The sequence below is a fragment of the Lytechinus pictus genome, chromosome 17 (genome assembly GCF_037042905.1).
Source record: "Lytechinus pictus isolate F3 Inbred chromosome 17, Lp3.0, whole genome shotgun sequence".
In the NCBI taxonomy this organism is placed as follows: domain Eukaryota; kingdom Metazoa; phylum Echinodermata; class Echinoidea; order Temnopleuroida; family Toxopneustidae; genus Lytechinus; species Lytechinus pictus.
In genome coordinates this window covers 8,443,678-8,465,872 of record NC_087261.1, presented here as the reverse complement: position 1 = coordinate 8,465,872, position 22,195 = coordinate 8,443,678, and the positions used below count along the sequence as shown (strand labels likewise).

The 22,195-nt window shown below is 38.6% G+C and overlaps 1 long non-coding RNA gene across 1 annotated transcript; it reads right to left on the bottom strand.

The window, feature by feature from the left end:
• Positions 1-723: 723 nt before the first annotated feature.
• On the bottom strand, positions 724-3,721 carry LOC135157331 (uncharacterized). Its single transcript, XR_010296335.1, has 3 exons — positions 3,697-3,721; positions 2,261-2,351; positions 724-1,379 (listed from the first exon to the last, which is right to left on the bottom strand). It is a non-coding gene; the product is annotated as an uncharacterized LOC135157331 (long non-coding RNA).
• Positions 3,722-22,195: the final 18,474 nt, after the last annotated feature.

Genomic DNA, 22,195 nt, shown 5'->3' with positions numbered 1-22,195 from the left:
TTTCTCTTATATTTTCCACCTCTCAGCTCTTCCCGCAATTCATTAAAAAAAGAAAATACACTGGGTGATTCTAACTTTGGCGTTGGTGTTCGTAGCACAATTGAGTTCTTCCTTCCTCCAAAACCTAATGTGAGTTTACAAAAATAATCCAAATCACATTAATAGCTCAACATCAAGTGAGATGAATCTATGAATCAATTTGATTGTAATTTTGGTGCTGTGATGATGATGTAAAACTTGTAAGACGCCACACCAAAAGTTCAACAGCAAACTTGAAATCACCCATGTATCTTTCTCATTTAAAAAATATATATATTTAGAAATTCTCTATCACATCTACATAACAGCCATGGATCAAAAATTCTTTAAGGGGGGGGGGGAGTCTTTTGCCCTCCACCTTAAAGGTCCTGGTTCTCAAAAGGATTGTTTTCTATTTTATTTTCAAATTTATTCATTTTTTTAAAATATCTTTATATATTATTTGTTATGTTTTTTAATGGGGGTGATTTTTACAGAGAAAACCTGCAACTACCACCCCCTCCAACCTTGATCCATGGCTGCAAAATGTAGGTCTCATTACTCTTAAATTTATGCTGCTTGTTCACTATTGCTTGTCCATTAATTCTACTAGTACTTTCAGTGTCTCCTCAAATATCTTGATTCACCTAAACTCTCAGCTAAAAGAATTATAGAAGACTTGTTAATTCAGTGACAATGACAAAATTATTATTTCAATTCATTTTATTCCAAATACATAAATCAGGTAACAATTATTTTCCTCTTGAGTTTAAAGATCAAATTTTGATCAGAGCTCGTTCCCATCTGCTTAAGATGAAATGGTGTGAAAGAGACTACTGTCCTCACAAACACAGATGCAATGTCACATGCCCCCCCCCCCCGAATTCATTGATCATTATTTTTGTTAAAAATTCTTCATTGCCAAAATTGTTACACAATTTCATGTACATATTATAGTGCTGAATTATCATATTTATTCATCATTACTGTTATGTCATCGTAATGAATTTATTATTCTAAGTATTATTATCATAAACATCATCATTAACTGTACATCCATATTTGTAAAAACTACTGCTACAATCAGCAAGGATAATTACCCCTAAAATAACCCTATCCCTCTAAAATTGTTTGTGGGTTTTGTTTGGTCAGTGGTGAGGGGGAAGCGGTTACAATACTCTATTGTAAATACATGCAGTAATTCAGTTTGATATAGGATGTTTGGCATATTGTCAATGCATTATTCCCTAATTCTTTCACCAGAAAATTGTTATTGGAATTAAAAAAACAAACCCTTAATTTGGTCTTGTATTTCTTGAGTCTCTAAAACAAAGGATGTGAAGCAGAGTCATGTTCCATGTCTGTTGAAAAAAAAAACACACAAAAAGACAGAAATGTTAGCAATTCAATCAAGCCATCATCAAAATAAAAAGAAATTAAAAAAAATATAAAAGCTTAATGAAATCACAAGCCGAATGAGTCGCCTTTACAAAATCTGGTGTGGATTGAAGAATTCATGAGTGGGTAGGAAGCAAATAAATTGATTACAAAATGACTTTCCACTTGCTTAGCCTATAGTATAGTATATTCTGATTTTCTTATTTAATTTTGACAAGCTAGATCTACCGGTAGATGATATTAATTGTCCCGTGAAAATATGACAGGTGAAAATGAAAATGGAGCCTGTCAAAACGACTCCAGCCTAGTCTCTGAGCTGATTTTTTTTCATTTACTCAATAAAACTTAGATCTTGGTCTACCGTGTGAGCCCCCCCCCCCCAAAAAAAAAAAGGGACACCTCACAAAACCCCAATTTAAGGTAAAAATATGTCATGAACGCATATTATATACCACTAGAAAGAGTATATTCTCCCAAATTAATTTGATATCATATTCATGGTTGGATAGTCGGTATGTATTCTTTGCAGAGATGTAGATTTTGATTTGCACCAAAATAAGGCATGGCTAAAATTAATGACTCCAGATGCCAATGATGTCAAAATCTATAAGTTAGCAAAATTTCAAAGAAATTAATTTGTGTATTGACACTAAAAAGAATTTACTAAACAATTATCTTGTAAATTATTGAACATGGCTATTGAAATTTGAAATGGGTTTTAATATAACCATTGTAGGATTATGAAATCATCGACATCTGGAATCATTCTTGGATAAAGTCGTTTGGTATGTAAATACATGAAGTCATTCAGTTTGATATATAGGATGATTATTGTTTTTTTTACCTTTTTGAATCAGGAGGGTCCTGCAGCTTAATTTGGTCTTGTAATTCTTGAGTCTTTAAAAGAGGATGTGAAGCAGCATCATGTTCTATGTCTGTTGATTAAAACAATACACAGACAGAAATGTTAGCAATACAAGCTATTGTATTTGTAAAAAAAAAAAACATAACACTTGGACTATAGCGTATATATCTAGATCTAGTCATAGACTCTGACGTACATAGATCTGGAACTAAATGTAAGTAGATCTAGATCTACATCAAAAGTAGGCCTAGATCTAAATTTCATATTTGTTAAACCTACTATTCTGCGAACTTTCAATTTATTGAATCATACAAGTGTTAGATCTAGACTAAAGCTGTCTTGACCTAGACGTGTCTTTAAAATAGTTTCATGACATTTGCTCTGATGACAAGTGCTCCGATGGAAAATCTGCACGTTAGGCCAAACAAAAGCTAACCTCCAAAATTAAATAAACCCTTTGGCCTTAAATTAAGACCCTGACTGAAATAATACTAAGCCTAGGGCCTATATAGATTCTACAGGTCGCTTTGACTTTGTTGTAGGCCTAGATCCAAGTCTAGTCTAGGTCTATAACAAGTTAGACCTAGCCTAAGCTAGATAGGCTGGGAGGTAGAAATGTTTTCTTTTAGCTTTAGCCAAGACCTGTAATCAGATCTACCGATGAATTAGGCCCAACTTAGACTAGATCTCTAGTCTACTCCCCTCTACTCTCTAGATCTATGTTGCCGAGTCCGAGGCTGTCCGAAAGTGGCGACGTTCAGACCCCGGGGTAGGCCCTACGTCTAACTCTAAGTTTGATTAACTTAGACTTGGTCTAGATCTAGATCAAGGCGGTAGGCCCAACTTTCAAGTTTAAAAAAATAAAAGGAAACATAAGAACTAGTGTAGTACCGTATTATTAGTAGAAATAAGTTTGGGAAAAACATCTTTTTTTACAAAATGATCGAGGACTAGACTCTAGATCTAGTCTAGAGGCTACGGTCCTATTGTCTTGATATGTGAATTCAAAGGGACGGGTTAATGGAGTGAATGTCTTTCTAAACTCAATATGTGTAGCCTAAACGTTATCTAGATTCTAGTTCATTTCATGCCTGCTGAGATCTTCGGTAGGAATCGAAATTTCAGAGAAACTCTCGCCCGAAAGTCTGGCGTGAATTGAATATACGAGGTCTCAAATGGTAGCAGATGGAGATTTACATCAAGTAATATAGGCTTTATAGCCACCATTTTTAGCTCACGACGATGGAAATAGTTTTGAGTTTTCGCAAGTCGTTTGCTTCCTAATTGTTCACTTTTTATAAACAAAAATTAATTCACGTTATACCCATGACATCTAAAGATCCCATATAACATCAGATCTTTTGATTTATTTTTGTAAATGAATTAAAATTCAGCGTTAATCTGACAGTACTCACCGAAAATCTTTCAAGGAAATAACCTTCTTCTGTGCGGATTATGACGTACGAATTTCAATAGAAAAATACATTATTCATGAGGTAATGTCCAATCAAATCACAGTATCTTGCGAATACGCAAAGAAAAAATAAATGATTCATTAGCAATATGCAAATGGGGGCTTAGGATTCGGTTCAAATGTCTCCCAGGAGGTGTGGCCAAAAGTGGTACAAAATACGCTTATCACCATGGAGCTTCTATGGAGTATCTGTACGTTATATGCAAATGTTATTTAAATGAGGCTTTTCCGCGGGTGCTACCTTTCCGTCTATACGTATTTATTAGTCTATGTGTACAAACAAATGGTACCAAACAACACAGAGGCAGTGCGCGCACACACTGGACACATTTTCAATAAGCTAGGGAGCAAGTTACACTATAGCAAGAGTTTACAGTTTAAGACCGTAACACCCGTCCGGTGACTCCTGTCTACATCGTTGATGCTGATTTGCACTCTTAATTTATATTTAGCCATACGAAGAATGATATCGTCGGTACTTTCTCCCTCTGATTCTGGGCAGCCAAAAATCCGAATCGAGTTCCGTCTTGAATATTGCTCGGCTTCTTGAGACTTGTTTTGTAGATTTAAAATCTCCTCACTCTGTTCAGCTAATTTCTGCATCGCTCTGAATTTCGAAGAGTTCAAATCTTTCTCTGTCTCAAGAGAGAAGATTCGAGATTCATACATGGAATATCAAGTTGATGTGTAACCTTTTCAAGCTCTCGCTTAACGTCTTTCAAAGCATATTTCACAGCTTCTGTAACAGCTTTCTTCACCTCACACAAAAAATCATAATGATGAACGATCTCCTTAATAATTGTATTCGTTTGTGGGGTTTCAGCTGATTGAGACTGCCTGGTTTGCCTCGTAGATACAGATACATTTTGTAGTTTAGACATAGTGTAAGATCAGTGAAACCTGATAAGAAAACCCGGTAAGTTTCGTGCAACTCAATCCAAGAATGACAGCACATATTCTCTCACCCTAAAATGGTCCTTCAGTTGATGATTTGAATCACAAATCTGGTATAATGGATGGCATAAGATGGAAATATCACCGAATGTCACATGCTTAAGACGAAATAATCATACAAGCTGTCAAAATGTTGCAATGTTCATGCAAAATCTTGGAAAATGTTGGTAGTCGGTGTATCTCAAAACCACGAGGTGATTTTTGTTTTTAAATTCCGACCTTTAAACCGGACAGATTAAGAATATTTTTATTAATAATTAAGTACACGAGCACAAAGAGCGAACTGAAATTTTTGGCGATTTAAAGCTAAATAGGGCCATTCTAAGCAGATTTTGTAATGCAGGATGGATATCTGATATAATACATTGACTGTTAAATTACATTTTTAACAAAGAATAACCCAGTGGCGGATCCAGGGGGTGGCGCAGGGGGCGCCCCCCCCACCCTTATATTTGAGCGGCGCCGAAGGCGCCGCTCAAAAAAAAAAAAGTAAAAGAAAGAAAATGCGCTGCTTAAAAAATAAAAATAAAGGAAAGAAAAGAAAAGGCGCCGCTTAAAAAAATTATACACTGATATAATATTAGCAACAGTAAGGAAAGACTATCACCCAGCAAAGCACAATCATACCATCTTCCTAATCTTTTCTTTTAACTACCCTTTTCCCAACAACTTTGCCGGTTAAAAATAATCATCAGTGCGCTGCCTGCATATAACTGGCGCCAATCAAGAATAATCAGCGCCACCTAAATCTAAATCGGGGCCGGACAAGAATAATCAGCGCCATCTGGTTATAAATCGGCGCCAGTAAAGAAAATCGGCGCTGCCTGAATTCGTAACCGGCGCCGATCAAGGATAATCAGCGCCACATATATCTAAATCGGGGCTGGTCAAGAATAATCAGCGCCATCTGGTTATAAATCGGCGCTGCCTGAGTCTTAACCGGCGCCGGACAAGAATAATCGGCGTCCCCTGGTTCCAATCAATAGGCGCCGGTAGAACAATGAAGAAGGGCCTATTGCCAACCAAATCTAGATCGGCGCCGGACAAGAATAATCAGCACCACCTGGTTAAAATTCGGCGCCAGTCAAGAATAATCGGCGTCTCCTGGTTCTAAATCGGCGCCAGTCAATTATGAATTGCTGCTGCCTGAATCTTACGTGACGTCGGTAAAAATAATCAGCACTACTTGTTCTAAATCGGCGCCGGTCAAGAATAATCAGCGTCCCCTGGTTCCAATAAATAGGCGCCGGTAGAATAATGAAGAAGGGCCTATTGCCAACCAAATCTAGATCGGCGCCGGTCAAGAATGATTAGCGGCACCTGGTTATACATTTTATTGTTGAATGGTCATAACAAAGCTTATCGCATGCCCTTACAGAGTGGACTGGGGCGGGGCAGTTGCCCACAGAATGACAGATGTCATGAAATCTTTAATTTATTTTAAAAATCCCAGAATCATACAAAAGCGTAATACAAATCCTTTAATTTTGATCTTATTTTCCAATGCTTTAATAAAAAGAAGGTCAGTCACTTTTCTTCTTTACACATTCCACATTGTGCCACCTCTATGGCCTTTAGTTTAAGACAGCTACTATAGTGTTTTATGAAGATGATTCGATATTTTAGCCCAAAACTTTGCTAAAACCCGTTGCTAGTACCGGGAGTGTATAATTACGCAACCAGTCGTATATTGAGATTGAGCTACACAACTCGTTCTTTATTTAAAATCGTGCTTAAATTATCCGCTTCTCAGATGGAATATAAAAATTTTCATCTCGCGCTTCGCGCTCGCATCATTTCTGTAGCAAAACCCCATACTTTTCATGATTAAATAGGTGAATAGAATGTCCCTTTTTAGGACTAAACGTCAAAAGAACTCCCGCTTCGATTTGCAATAATCTTTTTCTGGATACAATCTTGTTCTTTATTACAAACGTCCATTAAACTGTCATTTTTTTTCAGATCGAAATATAAAAATTTTAAGCTCGCGCTTCGCGCTCGAATCTATTGTTTTTTTTTAGATACCCATCTTATTCATTGGTACCAAAAATGCATAGAATATCAAGCTTTCTGGTCAGAATATAAAGAAATTTCAGCTCGCCCTCGGCACTCGCATTGTCTGTGTAGTGAGATATGTATCCTCCTAATGAGTTACTACAAACAGTCCTAAACAGGCACATTTTTCCTGTTTTCAGGTCAGTATACTAAAAAATTTCAGCTCGCGCTTCGCGCTCGCATTAATTTGTTGGTGAGATATGTGTTTCTATCTCATGAGTCATATAAATATATATATATGCATATATGTGTGTGTGTTTGTGTGAGTTTGTTTGTTTTGTGTGATATCGAGCGCCTTTGGAAAGTTGATTCGTGATTTTGCTCCCCAAATCTAAAAAAAAAGGATCGACGCCCCTGTGTATATATATGTATATATATATATATACATATAGTAAAAAAAAACTTGTATCTCTATTAATATACAAAAGTATTGGCCTCATCGCAATAAAAGGGTTAATACACGAAATTTTGAAATCGCATATAACATGCATAATTTGTGTTACTTTTTGCTTGTTTCTTTCTTTAATAAGTTTTTCAATCTCTCTCTATATATGTTTTAGAAAGATTATATGTTTAAATTGATGTATATTTCTGTTATATTGAGATATGTTTAAGTGGACTTCAGGGAATGGTCGTACGCAGCAAGGGGGAAGGGGGTCACATTCGCGATCTGCTGTTGTGAAAAACAAATTTTTTTCCTTAACATTTCATGAAAACTATGAAAAATGTGCAAATGTGAGATGTGCACCAAATTTTCGAGTCTTGCCCCCCCCCCCCGGAAATATTATCTGCGTGTGGTCATGCAAAATGGCATGACTGGAAATCCTACATTCTGAAAAGAGCATTTGACAGGGTCAGACTTTACCCCTTTTTCAACATTTTCTTTTATGGCGCCGGCTAAGTGCAAAAATATGCGCCCCCCCCCCCTTTCGCCAAAAGCTGGATCCGCCTATGTAACCCAATATATAATCATTGCGAAAGCAAAGCGTGAGGATTTTTTTTTTTAGGTTTAGAACCTAAGAACTAGAAAATCTATAAAATTTTTATAGTATCTTGCTGAATAAGTTAAGTTGCAACATTATAAAACTCCCCTTGTAAGTATTATACTGAGGTATTATCACTGTTAAAGGTTGGGATTTACGTTGCTCAATTCAATATGCATAAATGCATAAATACATGGACATTATCTGTCACAACTGTGATGGATGGTTGAAATTTACCTTCTCCACTGCATATGACCCCCACGTCTTCAGAATGGTGGCAGTTATGGTTCTCATAACCACCGTGATTACAATGTGCGAGATGTGTTTCCGATCCGTCGCAGTCCACATCGTCGAATATAATGTCCCCGGTAGCCTCCCCGAAACGGACCAATGCAGAAGAGACACCTGGATACCCAAGCATTCGACAGACGACCCTTGCATCATCGATATCCCAATAGTCGTCGCAGATAGTACCCCAAGAATTGAGATATCGTACCTCGACACGACCTTCATTAGTTGCATTCCCGTCAACAAGGCGGACCGGCACTGTTGCAAATGAATTAATTACAAAGCATTGTAAGAAATCGACAAATCATGATTGTATAATATATTTCCCAAAGTGATTATCTTTGTAAAACACTTGTAGTTTGTGTAGGTTTCGTGTGTGGGGTGCACTTGCGAGTGCGTCTGCGGGCGTGCGTTTGATGCAGAGGCCGCTGAAGCGGGGGTGGGGGGCTGGTGAAGCCCCCTCCCCCCCCCAAACACATACACTTTTTTTCCAAAACCTTGTTCACAAACGTAAAAATTACCATGTGATTGTGATTTTTTGCATGGCCAGCCCCCCACTTTTTGTTTAGCACCCCCCCCCTTGAGAACCGTTCTGCGGCCCCCGTGATAGTGTCAGGGATAGTGTAGGCAAGCGTGTGAGTGTGTGTGTATGCAGTTATGGAAAAGTGATATAGGGTGTGTGTGTTGGGGTGGGTGAGTGTGGGTGTATATTGTCGGCGGGCTATCTGTTGCATTTTGCGTAGTAATTGTCGGCGGTAAAACTTTACTGTACTGCAGATGAATGAATCGTCGGCGTTCATCCGAACCGTCGTATCAGTCAATTTTGGTAAAAAAAAAAAAAATAAAAAAAAAAAAAAAAAAAAAAAATCGATTTTAAGTTTTTGCAGATAATGAATGCACAAGTCCTATTCTATTCATAAATGAATTTCTAGGCAGCAGTTTATTTTAGTTTCTGAGATATAAGGGGATTTTCTCGGCGATGCCATACAATTTTTTAATAAAATGCGCAAATCCCATTGGAAACGTGTACTGTAGCAGAGCGATACGACGTTTTGACTGACCGCGATTTCAGTGCGCGCAGTCAACCAAACTGTCGTATGTAGTATTATATCGGCCATCTGACTTTGCAGGTGAAAAGCGATACGACGTTTTGACTGACCGCGCGCATTGAAATCGCGGTCAGGGTTGTTGTAATCTAAACCACTCAAACCGAAATTACAAGCACGGAGCTCATTTGCGATATTTTCTATAATCCTTGGTTTTGTGTACAAATAAGGATACAATTGTCAAGCAATTTGGTCTTTCCAAGTTGGAATTCCAACCATGTATTTGTCTAGCAATGAATATGTTCTAAGGCCGGAGAACTAAGTGTGAAATTATAGTAAACTTTGAAGTCGATTTTCTCTGAAATGGGTTTTCAACCGTGGTATGTGGATACGACGGTTCGGATGACCGCCGACGGAATGTCTGGGGTTATATAAGCCTTTGAAAACATTTGTTGCTTATCAAATGCACATTACAAAAGTGAAAGTCATGCAGGCATTATTTACGGGAGCTTTTCAATTGCCATCGACTTCAGTTTGACGAGATGGAAAGATGTTTCACCTTGCCATGTCGACATAATGTTAATATACACAACAAAAAAGTAAGTCCCCCCTAAATCAAAATGATGTAATTTTTGAACGGAATAATTTTAACATATATTTCGTAGGTGGTTGTCTACACTCATTAAGCAACTCCTGGGGAAAAATGAGATTGATTGGTTAAGTCATGCATGAGTAATCAAAGATTGAATTAAAAATGACCATTTTTGAAAGTCACAAGAGTCGTTTTTCAGATTGTGTAAATACAAAATTGGGCGAAGGTTGTTTTTTGGTGAATTTCATGGTGCTATATAATGATGTTTTACTATCCATCATTTAGCCACGTATCCACAAAAGATTTTGTTAACGAATGTTCATGGTTGAGTGAGCACAATTTTTTGTGACGTATCATCATTGGGATTTATGGTAGTATCCTCTATAACTTAAAAAAACGTGTAAAAATTGGAAAATATTAGTGGCTCCCCTCCCCTAATTTCTCGGACCCCCTCCCCATTTTCAAATTCTGGATCCACCACTGATTATTTTGTCCATAAATTTAACTGATCCAGAGATCCAGATATTATGGATATTTGTTGAAGGGGGGGGGGCTTACTTCTTTGGTGTGTATAATTATGTCAAATTGGTGATATTCATTATCTTGCCAAGTCGACTAAACAAGTTGTATGTCAACATGGCTAGATACGTTATCTCGCCGAGTCGACTAAATAAAGTTTTACGTTGACATGGTTGACTTGGCAAGATTTGTCCACCACCGATCTTGCCATGTCTACATTATATGGCTAAAAAAATTAACTTCGCAAGATGAAATATCTCCTCAAGTCAATGGTACTTGGAAAGTAATAATGTGCGTACATGTTTTAATTTTGGTTATTTTATTGGAATCTGTTCGAACTAATTTTTAGTAACCACGGGATACTAATTAAGAGAATCCATATTAAAAGATGCTTATAAACAGTATTAATGTTTATTTGATATAAAAGGTATATTTTTCACTGAATTTGTCATCATCATCAGCATGAATCATCATCATCACCATCAACATTTTCATCATCACCAACTACCACCAGCAGCATCACTTTAATCATCATTGCCATCATCATAAGCAATAACGTTATTATTCTTACGTCTAATGCACGTGACTCCTGCATCTTCACTATGTACACAGTTGTGGTCTCCAAATGGCCTCTGATCGCAATGTCCAATAGTCACCTCGTCTCCCGTGCATTGGAGATTGTCGACAACAATATCGCCTGAACCTTCTCCAAATGCTGCACCCGTTGAATAGGACTCAGCGAAGGTGTAACCGAGCATCCGGCATACTACGTCCGCATTCGCAGAATCAAATAAATCGTCGCATACAGTCCCATAAGAGGTTTGGTAGAAGACCTGCACAGTTCCTTCTCTGGAGCTACTACCACCCGTCAGATATGCGCTAACTTTTTCAATAAAATAAAATAAACAAATATAAATGAATGAAATTAAATGAGTTTCCAAAATTTAATTCAACCGATTAATGACCTTCAGAATTAATGAGGATTCCAAATGTATGTTGAGGATGTCACATTGTTTGTTCTGTTTAATTCATTATGTTAAATTCAATTAAGAAATATTATGTGTCACGGTTAATCGCTCAATGAAGCAGGTATACACTCCTAACAAGTAGAACACCTCTGGCAGTCTCGCCTGCATTACGCAATTCGATATAGCAGCACTGCTGCATTTGAAAACAGCAAATGAATGAATATTCACAGAAGAAAACACTAATATGATAATAAAATATTATGTCCATTCACCCAAAATGACCTTGACCGTGATCATGTGACCTAAGGCATGTGCAGAACCGTGATCATTCATACTTGACTACCCTTATGTCAATGTTTCATGAGCTAGATTCATACTTACTAGGTTATGATGCCAATTCAACACATACTCCCAACACTGCCAGAGGTCATTAATCTTTAAATGACCTTTGACCTTGGCCATGTTCATGTAACGCGCAGGGGTATTCGGGGATACATTGCTGCTCTTATATCAAATTTTCCTGAACGAGATCCATAAACTTTTAAAATTATGATGACAATTCCACAAATACCCCCAACATTACCAAAGTTCGTTGACCCTAAGTGACATTTGACCTTAATCATGTAACCTGAAACTCAGGCAGGATCTTTAGTGATACACTATTACCCTTGTGTCAAAGTTTCATGAGCAAAGTCCATATACTTTCTAAGTTATGATGACATTTAAAAAACTTAACCTTGGTTAAGATTTCAATGTTGACGACGCCGCCGTCGGAAAAGCGGCGCCTATACAGTGCGTATCAAAAAAAGTTTACACTTAGAAAAAGTCCTGTAAAGTTATACATTTGTAATATCCTGAAGATTTTTGCACATTTTAACATTGGTTCATGTCCATTTAAGCAAATGGCGATATAACTGTCGAAAAATATTTCCGCTTGAGTGAATACCACTTACTTTTGAAAAGTTAGTGAAAAATGATTTGCGAAGAATTTTGAAATAGTTATGCGAATAAAAGTAGACCTTAATCATGAAGAACACATGGAATTTAGTTAGTAAAATTGATTTGAAAATATCTTTTACCTTTTTTAACTTGTTTCCTTGCCCAAAACACTTCGAAGAGTGCATGACGCCCCACCCCACTCCCCCACACACCAAGGCCATCGTGATGATATTTGCTTTACACTGAGCTGTGATTTACATGAAATGGCTTAGGCTTGATTTTCATTTTGTTAATCATTGTCAAGCTTGGGAAGTGTGGAGAAACAAGTATTGAATGAAAAATAAAACGTAAACCCACTTTAAATTATAAAACCTTAGTGAAAAAATGCTGGAGATGTCTGATATAAACTTTTTTCAGATTCAGTTATGTCCTCAGATCCAGCTGGCACAAAAATGGTAAAGGATGTGCTTAATAAGTGTTGAAATTTCAGTTTGGGTGGCAAAATTGTTACAAAATGCTTGAATGTATCCGTTTTATTCAATTGACAAAAAGTGCAAGGGAATTGTATGAGAAACGTTTCGCAGGGTAAGTTTTATTTCGCCCTTTTCCCTTGACACAGCGTGAAAACGAGCATTTCTGCGCAAACAGATTTCTGCGAGCTTTACAAAAATGGACAGTGCTCACTCAAGTGTAACATTCTGTCAAAACTTTTATTTTCATTGGATAGATGAGACCCAAACCCAAGATTATACGTGAAAAAAATACCCACATGTTGTATATTTTTTAATTCCCAGGGCTTTTTCAAAGTGTAAACTTTTTTTTTATACGCACTGTAGTATCGCTCTGCTATGCAGGCGAGACTAAATGTTGGGCAACATACTTTCTACACTTAAATTGGTTAAAGATTTATCTAATTCTGGGTAGTTTTCAACCAATAATGCGTGCTTTGGGTGAAAACTAGAAAACTACCCAAAGTTAGATAATTTTTCAAACCAATTGTCGTGTGGACAATATGTTGCCCAAATTACCTCTACTGATGATAAAAATAAAAACATTTATATCAAAATTATCAATCACTTTCATTAAAGAGCATTATGAACGTAAACTGCACAAGTACACAAAGTATACCTAAATATGCGACAAATAATTTGCAAGAATACAGGGTTTAACAAATTTAACAGCTTCGTTAATTAGTACGTTTTACCTTATCAATGATTTATCTAAACATGATTTGCTACCGTAGATACTTGGTATAGATCTGGCCCTGAAACATGTCGTGCCGACTATTATAATCATTGTGATTGAACTTGGTGCACAAGCACATTGCGCAGTATAAAGAGGAAGTTCCTTCCCTCCAAAAAAAAATTATTTGAATAAAAGTAGAAAAGTCCAACAAGGATAACACTAAAATTTTACCGAAATTGGATATAAAATATTAAGGAAAGTTTTAGAATATCGCTTAATTACAAAATATAGCTATATGCGCATCCTGGCCGGTATGCAAAATCTCAGATCAGATGACGTCACCAAATCGATTTTTGTTTCTGTATTTTATTATGAAAATTGTTTTTCTTCTTAAGGTCGAACAAGTTTGATTCCTCCCTAAACATGTGAAACTGAGAATGTTGTAATATTTTGTGATTCAATCAAGAGTTTCATTTATTGTAAAACATGCAAAGATTAGAATATTGCATTATTCATACAAAAATGTGAGAAATATTAATTAGTGTGCTACATTATTGAATCTCTCTTTTTCACATGACTGCTTTGCATATTAGTAGAGCGGATAAGCCGAACAATTGGGAAAATTATGACTAAAGCATGAAACTTCCACAAGTATTAGTATATGCCGTAAGATTTATTTTAAAGATGGGAGGTAAATTTATAAATGCCATTTTCGGTCGTTGCCATGGCAACGGATTTATTTCTCCAAAATAACATACATTCCCCTGTAAAAGGTAAATAAACGTGATATAGATGACCAAAATGATAATTTTCAGGCTCCCAATTGAATACATATAAAATTTCGAAATATTCAAGAACACCAAGATAGTTCCACTTGGTCTGTTGCCATGGCAACGGCTTGTTTTTCCCCAGAAAAATAAAAATTTTGATTAAAAAAACGTTGTAGAATATGATTTATCTTTAATTTCCCCTAATTTTACAGCGCTAAGCAAAGATATTTTGGTTGCTAAATGTATAAATTACATTTCGAGCTATTGCCATGGCAACCAAATAACTTCTAATTTACAAAAATGATATGGTTGACAGGAGAATGGACAGGTGGAAAATACAATTGGAATAGACTTAATCTGTATGCTTGTTTTGACCCCCTCATTTGAAAATAAAATACTGAAAGTGTCCTGCCGTTCTTTATAAAGATTTAAAAAAAGATGTTGCCTTGGTAATGCTTGAATTAAATTTAAAAGAAAACAAAGGGGGCGTTGCCATGGCAACAGCTTATTTTCCTCGAGAAAGGTAAAAATATTGATAAAACTGTAGAATACATGTATGATCATCATTCCATTTTCCCTAATTTTAAGGTACTAATCGAGATATATTTGTGACTAAATTTATGAATATAGCATCTTAAGCCATTGCCATGGCAACCAGATAACATCTAATTTAAAAAAACAACATGGATGACAAGGTTATGGACAGGTGAAAAATACAATGAAAATTAACTTAATGTACATGCATAAGGTTTTCAGAGAGTATTTCACTCCTGCAACACAAATACATGTATCGTATAACCAGTGTGCTGGCAATTTTATGATTTTCATGGGTAATTTGCGTATTTTGGCGGCCTTATTGGATTTTGCCAATTTGCGGAAAATGCTTAAGGTTACACGAGTGGCATCACTCAGATTCGTAATCAGCACCTTCGAATTGACAAGAAACCATAAAAAAATATTGTATATATGAAAAAACAAGGTTTGGTCAATTTTCTATGGGGCCTATCCTTGACTAATATCTTACATCTTATCTTCCTTTCCTTTCCTTTCATCTTATCTTTTTTGTTCTAGGTTGTAGAACTTTTGGGAGCCAGTGCTATGCGGATCGGGTCCGGGGCATTGGCGGCACGAGGATTTTTAACCCGGGGGGATACACACGACTTTTTTTTTCCTATTTCACAAAACGAGCGAGACGCGTGAGCTATTTTTTTTTCAATTTAGGCCCTACTGTCTTGAAAAGGGACCTTGAAAGGACTAGCTGTTTGCATTGGGTCATGAAGATGATATCTCACCAAATAAATAATGCGAGCCCGAGCTGAAAATCTTTGATATCCTAGGATGATAACTGGACGTTCTAAGCAATTATGAAATGGATGGCCATCTAACAAAACAATTGATGCGAGCGCGTAGCGCAAGCTAAATTTATTTTTTTTAATACGCAGGATGTGTATCTCGCTTAAACAAATAATGAAAACTCTAAACGCGAAAAGCATATCGATTTGAACACTGGACTTTTTAGCCCAATGTGAACAGATAATTTACTTATTGTTGGGAGCTAAAAGAAAGAAAAAACCTGTTTTGGAGCACTTTGCAGCTGCAGTAGGATGCTTATGACAATACATTAACTATAATTTTTTTAGTTTTCAAAATATCGGGGGGGGGGAGCAAGTGGAGGGCAACTCACTGGGGCAAATGCCCCCGTGCTCCCCCTTGGTGCCGTCACTGGTCCGGGGCGGAGCCCCTGGATCCTCGTGATATTTTTTAAAATTGCAGATGGCCACTCTTTTTTTATCAAACCGCGGGTACATACACAACACATAGCTTCAACGCAGTTGCGGATAATAAACGAAATATTTTGTGGCAACACAGCACAGCAACTGTGGTAATATTAAAAAAAGTCGCCAGTGAGCGAAGCGAGCCAAAAAAAAAAAAAATTATATTATAATAGCTTTGGAAATTTAGCCAAAGTAAACATTATGTGGCTTTTTACGGTAAATCTATCAAGCGTATAAAGCTTAACTTGGGCTAGGACATAAGGGTAAATAATAGTCCTTGGCTAAGGATTTTTTTGACCTGATTGTGACCATTATTGCATAAAATTTAGCAAGCTTATAATAGACGCCGTCCACCTTTCTTCCCGTTTATTATATTTTTCAATCCTCGGCAGCCCGGTCGTGTTATTAACTTCTTTTCTTTTTTTTTCTTGTCCCTTTTCTTCATATTCTGATTTTCCAATTTAGTTTTGGGGTCTACCTTCATTTCTCATTTCTTTTTGCCTCTTTCTCCCATTTTCCCCGCCATTCTTGTTCGTGCCATTAATGCACATCTTTTTATTTTATATCCCTCTCTTGCGAATGATGCTTATGTTTTTGTATTTCAGGCTGTTTTGTACTTTCTAACATGTTCTTCTTTCCTCCCCTTTCCCACTTTCCTTCCATTTTCCCTATTGTTGTACTTTTCACCCTTTCCCTTTCCTTTTTTCCCCCTTTCGTCTTTTTCTTTCTTTATTTCCCTTTCCTCCTTTCTTCTTTTCCCCGTTTTTTCCCCCGGTGAAATCTGCCAGGGGAGAGGGCAGCTTTCCCCCTGCCCCCACCCCCCGCCTGTTACGACCACTTCCAGTCGTAATAAAGTGGTCAAGCATGTACCGCGGGCGAGATAAAATAACGGGGGCTTTGGAGCGGGCTTATTGTAAAAAGGAGGGTCCTGGGAACGGGGTTCAGAACTACAAATGTTTGTGAAAACGGGGGTCCCTGGAACGGGTCGCCTGCGTGTGAGTGCGTATGCATCCCTATGCAAAGGGCATGTTACAACCGATAATCCCGACCTTTCGTTGGAGGACGCGAACGCTTATTTGCGACGGTAGTTGATTTTGGAAGAGACATTTGGGCCCGTCGTCATGGTCGTAAAACTCTGTCCTGCAATGCAAATTGTGTGACATGAGATTTTTTTTCGTTTCGCATCTGGAACGGAAACATTCAATCTGCGTTTCGTGTGCAAAATTCTGGTTGCTACTATGGTAACAGCGATATATCCGATTTAGGACGACTTTCCAAAGCCACATTTGGTTCCTCCCAGAGCTCGAGAGGCCGCCTGGGGGGCCCACTTCCATTGAAGAGTGGATACCAGGCGCGACCACGTGTAAAAAGGGAAAGAGTGGGCAAGTACGTTACGTATAGGCCTATGTAACGTTATAAGAGTGTCAAAAACGATGTTTAAAATATTGAAAAAGGAGGATATGTTTTCAATACTTGTAGGGTTTCACAAGCTAAATTCTTGTTATGAGATGCATTTTCATAATCTGGAAAAGCCTTGCTTCCCTTGTTTAGGGTGCTTTTCGAAACCGCATGGTTGTGCCTGGTATCCACTCATCAATGGAAGTGGTCCCCCCGGGAATTCGAATCTAATCCCCCATTTCTGGGGAAAGTAAAGCATAATGCCCATTACATTCTGTGCTAGAGGCATATCGTTTGTGTAGGAGTAAACAAAATTTAAAAAAAAAACGCACGTCTACATGATGTGTACATAATCAACGTATGCGAAATGGTTTCGGCTGGAGAGGTGATTTGACCCATGGAATCAATTGCCAGAGATCCACCAATAATCCACATTAAATGCAATATCGATTCGATGGACTGTAATGATCTATATCTAAGCCTTAATTCAGTAACTTTTTCTTCACTCAATATGTACTCGATTTGTTTGAAAAACCACTTTCTTATCCATGTCATAATCTATTTTAAGTCCTGCATTTCGAATATCTCCAGCCATCAGTCGTAATGTACATGCATGTATGGTGCGGGTGTCGCGGGAAAGAATTTTGCACACGATAAGCAGATCTGTAGGGCCTGTAACCCCCCTGTAACACAAAGCTTAGCATTGATTGTAGAGCAGTTTTCTACGTTTGATTCTATTGACTATAATGTACAATCAATCTTAAAAATCAAGTGTATGATTAAGCGCTAACTTTTGTGCTAGGGGACCCTAATATTAGCGTCCGTGAGGATTGCGAAAGGTGGCAATTGTCGCACCAACGCATAATGTCGCAGATTGCGACAGTAACCACAGATCAGTGACAGTTTTTAACGCATAAGATCCCATGTCTCAACGCATAATGTCGCAGCAAATTTTTAACGCATAACGTCACATGTCGCAACGCATAATGTCACAGCAGTATTTTCTTCAGGACTCGAGCTACAGATAAGATATAAAATATTGTGGCGGCCCTCTGTCTTGGAACGGGTCCTAGATGCTGGGGGCCGGCCTGTCCCTTGCCTCTATCACCTTCATCTGTTGATGAATTGCTAGCCATCCTAAATGCGAGCGGTTTCCGTATGGCGTTATGTAGAGACCCGGGCGTGTTCCGTTTTCCCAAAATATATGGGGGTGGAGTGTTGAGAGGTAGTGTGAACAGGTGAAATATAGAATTACAGGGGATTTCTATTGGAGCTGTATAATCTCTATGGGAAGGCTTATACTGTAGAAGTCAATCGGATTCCATAGATCACACAGGTTGGAGACGATGATTACATTTGGTTTATGACAACGGTCATAATTTAATTATACATTCAGCATCTCTTACATGTTATCACCATTAACACCGTCACCAATTATCCAGAATTGTATTTGCAGTAGTAGAAATTAAGCGAGCAATGTTCATTTCCAAACCTTTTCTTGATTCAGCCCTGTTGGAGAGGAGCGCAGAGAGTTCGTCGTCCGACTCCGACCTCAGCCGCCGTCGAAGTGACGAGATCTGTGTGTGTGTATTTGAGTTTTGTCAGACGTGTATCAATCAGATATGATTATTTACGTCTGGGACCGACCTTTAACGTCACCATCCGAAAGACGTGACCAGGGCTCGAACCTCGAACCTCTGCATCAATTTGTAACTTCCCCACAGCTTGGATTACAGGCGCACGCCACAACGCCCCACAAACGGAGTTTCGCAGTGACGAGATCACTGCGAAACTAGCCTGACGCACGATCCGCGCATTGAAAATTGGAAAATAGGACCAGTGCGTCGTTGTGCGCTCAACTCTTGTCAGAATTTGTGAAAGGCTAGCGAACTTGCATCGAATACATAACATATTGCTAACGCGCTGCACGTATACTTGGCGCATACTGACCGTACACAGAGCGCATATACAAAACCTCCCAACGAATGCATCACGTATTGCGAGCGTGTTGAACGAATGGCTAGCGCATGCACTGCGCGTTCAACGCGCAGCCCGCGACCGAAAACTTCCAGTCACGTGACTGTGGCTGCAAAACTAAAAAGAACCTCGTGTAGTGATAAGTTTAGACCTACAACCCAAATTTTCATCTTTGCATCTTGGCAACAAAGACAATGACTGGTGGTCGTCGTAAAGGAAGAGGTCGTGGAGGCCGCAGAGGCAACAAGGAGCTTCCCAACCCCAATCCGGACACTCAGCAGCCAAGCCAAGAACATGAGCTTATTCCCAACCCGGATCATCGGGAGACCAGCCTGGATCATGAGCTTACTCCCAACCTGGACCATCGCCAGCCCAGTCTGGACCCTGATGTTGCCCTTGAGCATGGAGACGTGGTGGATGCTCAATCCTTTCCTTCCTCGTCCCCTCAACGCTCCCCCACTCATTCGCATACTGGGTCCGTAGACAGCCATGTGTCACTGGCATCGCATGTGTCGTCAGTCGCAGAGATCCTCCCAAAAAAAGGCAAAAAGAGAGAAAAAAGAGCCAACAAGCTGTCTGATGAGGAGGAGGAATTGATGGTCGCCTTCCTGGAGGAACACGATATGCTATGGAACAAGAAAGTTATGAACTACAGGAGGACAGATATGAAGAACGCTGCGTGGCAGAAGCAGGCGGAAACCATGTCCAAGGAGGTATCTCATCTGCAAGGTTGGTTCAGGGGCATGAGGGACAACTTCACGCGACTAGAAAAGATACCTAAGTCTGGGCCCGGGCAACGGGTATTTACAGAGAGGGAGCTCTGGACATTGACGAAGTTCCAATTTCTTCAAAAGATTGTGTACCACAGACCAGAGCCACTTAGCAGTGTAAGTACATATTTTCGAACTTTTTATATTGTTTAATGTTATTTAACTTGTGATGTTACCATCGTTCAAAAAATGTAATTGTATCTATAGGTCGAATGTTTTTATACCAAACTTTGTAGTCAATTTAGCCTTAGGAATGTCTAAAAAATATTGTTTGTAAATCATGGTATATTTTTGTTTTGTGCTTACAGGTGAAGGATACAATTAATGCAAACAGTGGAGATCTCTCGGCTGCTGAAACTGAGTGCGCCCTGGTCGGCATGGAGGTGACCGAAGAGGAGGAACAGGCTCCAAAATCTCCCATAATGCTAGTAGAAAGAGAAAGAGCACGAAGTTGGAAGACACAGTCCTGGCCACATTACAGGAGCGGCTGCAGGAGTCTGGCCAGCAGATGATCCAGTTGCAGCAGGCAATGCGACCACATACACCTGCAGAAGTCTTTGGGAACTACGTGAAGGGGACACTGTTGAACTTGTCGGAACGAAAATTCAAAAAGGCGCGCACGGCAATCAGCAGGATCATAGAAGAGGCTATGGAAGATAGCGACGAGAAAGAGCCTCCACGAGTCACACCATCACGTTCCAGCTCCTTCCAACCCAGCTCTGCACCCCCCTTCTCGTCTTCTCCCAAGCCGGCGGAGCAGTGGCAGCCGGCCCCAGACCTGTGGAAGAGCACCAAACCACCAACTGCGTCGATATGGCAATCCCAGGACTGCGGTTACGTGGAGAGGTACAGATCCAGCATGACCAAACAGATCCCGCCGCCTCCTCAGGGTCCAACGCAGCTCTCCCACCATCTGCCTTACACCCAACTGCAGCCACATCAATACCCGCAGCAGCAGCATCATCAACACCAGCACCCCAATCATCAACATCGATATCAGCAGCAGCATCAATACCACCACCCCAAGCAGCAGCAGAGCGTGTCCGATATCATCCGCAGTGCCCACCAAGTGCTCCCCACAACCTGTGAGCGGGACCTAGGAGATATGGCTAACATCTCAGGCTTATCTTCATTATTGGAGACATCTTCAACCTCAGGTCAGATGGCATCTTCGACCTCGGGCCAGATGACACCCAGGGATTTAAATACTCCTACTATGTCTGGTGCCGGTGAGAATCAGTCTTGATCAAGATTGGGAGGGACGCTAAAGAAAGATGCACAAGGACAGTTTTGGATTTTAAGACATATTTCATTGTTGAGCTTTTAAATAATGAGGACGCGGTGGCGAGTTTTACGCATCTATTAATTGTTAAGAAGTTGACAATAGTCATGTTCGTTATTTAATTTTTTGAATGTGAAAATAATGTTACTTTCTTCATCCGTGTTTAATGTTCATGAGTTTTGTAAATGGAAAAAAGTGTTATAAGTTGTACAATTAGGAAGTTGGATATGTTATATTTATGTGAAACAAAGCATTTCGTGTTTGCCTATTTCTCATATAGACTGTGTAGTTGTATAAAAGATTGAAAACAAGTTTTAAAAAAGTGGTGATAAATAATTGCTTTTACACAAAACGTTTTGTAGTATTTCATTTCATTGTTAAAAAGCGATTGTTGATAGAGAAAAAGTTAGATATTGAATCGTTTCAACGTACAATTAATGTGTTTTGTATTCATCCGTTTTTTAAGTTAAAAAATTAAATTGTTACAAGTATTTCAAATAGAAAACTGGTTATTTCATATGTTTAATTGAAATAATGACCTTTGTGTTTGCCCATTTCTCACGTTGACAGTGTGGATGGATATCAAGTGGTAATGAATGTCTTGGTAAATGATTGTTATCAACCTCTCATTTCAACTGTTAAACAATGTGCTTTGTATTCGATTTTAATATTACAAAAATGTCAAAAGAGAAAGCGTTGGTTATTGAACATAGTAAAATTTTTATTTCACCGTAATCAATCGATTTTGTCCTTCTAAGTATAACACGTCTTGTTTAATGTGCAGTAGATTATGGAAACTATCCCTCTTAAACAAGTACCTCAATTAAAGTTTCAGTGCTTGTACCAATTTTTTGTTCATTTTTGTTCGTTTATATTGTTTTAACTATTGATTTGCTATTACCGGAATAGCTTCAAATCATACCAATAAACAATGAAAAC